Below are 543 nucleotides of genomic sequence, written 5' to 3'. Positions count from 1 at the left end.
AGGATGAGGATGAGGATGAGGATGAGGATAGGATGAGGATGGGGATGAGGATAGGGATGAGGATGAGGAAGAGGAAAGGATGAGGATGAGTATGAGCATAGGAAGACGATGAGGACGAAGATGGGATGAGGATGAGGAGGAGGAGGATGAGGACGAGGATAGGATGAGGATGAGGAGGAGGAGGAGGAGGATGAGGAGGAGGATAGGATCAAGATGAGAATGAGGAGGAGGAGGAGGAGAATGAGGATGAGGATAAGATCAGGATGAGGAGGAGGATAGCGTGAGGATCAAGATGAGGAGGAGGAGGAGGATGAGGATGAGGATAGGATGAGTAGGAGGATAGGATGAGGTTGTGGAGGAGGATATGATGAGGATGGGGATGAGGATAGGATGAGGATGAGGATGGGGATGAGGATGACGATGAGGATGAGGAAGAGGATAGGATGAGTATGAGGATGAGGATGAGGATGAAGAGGAGGGTAGGATGAGGATGGGGATGAGGATGAGGATAGGATGAGGATGAGGATGAGGACGAAGATGGAA

The sequence above is a fragment of the Lupinus angustifolius genome, chromosome LG09, assembly GCF_001865875.1.
Source record: "Lupinus angustifolius cultivar Tanjil chromosome LG09, LupAngTanjil_v1.0, whole genome shotgun sequence".
Classification (NCBI taxonomy): Eukaryota; Viridiplantae; Streptophyta; class Magnoliopsida; order Fabales; family Fabaceae; genus Lupinus; species Lupinus angustifolius.
This window is presented reverse-complemented; position numbering follows the sequence as displayed.